At 44.3% G+C, this 474-nt stretch overlaps 1 protein-coding gene across 1 annotated transcript in view; it reads left to right on the top strand.

Moving 5' to 3' along the window:
• Positions 1-474, top strand: part of ADHFE1 (alcohol dehydrogenase, iron containing, 1) — a 19292-nt gene that overhangs the window by 10795 nt on the left and 8023 nt on the right. The window lies entirely within an intron of this gene.

Here is a 474-nt window from a genome sequence, read left to right as displayed (position 1 = left end):
GGAAGGAGACGGGGGTGGAGGGAGCGAGCGGCCGCTTGGTTCCAAGTGACCGGCTGGGCTTGAACCACGACAGTTTCTTTTTGGTGCCCAACATGGGGCTCGAAGGGTTGAAATAACAACAGATCTGACCAGAGTGTGTCTAATTGTATTTATGATAAGCTTAAACCATGACAATACTTCAAAATTCATGTTTATTTTTCTTAGGCAATGTGATCAGGTAGGGGTACAGATTATGTTGGTTTGGGCATATCTGTATTACTTTAGTAAGTGAGCATCTTTCAGTCCAGTCAATGGAGTAATAGAACTTTGCACAGGCAAAGTAGGGAGGTACTACTTTTTACAACTTGATCGCTAAGGTGCAGGAGGTGAGGGTCATCTATCCATACAGATTGAGTATTGGGACTCTTCATCAGGGACTGTAGTGGTAGGACAAGGGGAAATGGGTTTAAATTTAAACAGGGGCAGTTCAGGGTA

Source organism: Nestor notabilis, unplaced genomic scaffold (assembly GCF_000696875.1).
Source record: "Nestor notabilis isolate BGI_N333 unplaced genomic scaffold, ASM69687v1 scaffold1254, whole genome shotgun sequence".
Taxonomy (NCBI): Eukaryota; Metazoa; Chordata; class Aves; order Psittaciformes; family Psittacidae; genus Nestor; species Nestor notabilis.
This window is presented reverse-complemented; position numbering and strand designations above follow the sequence as displayed.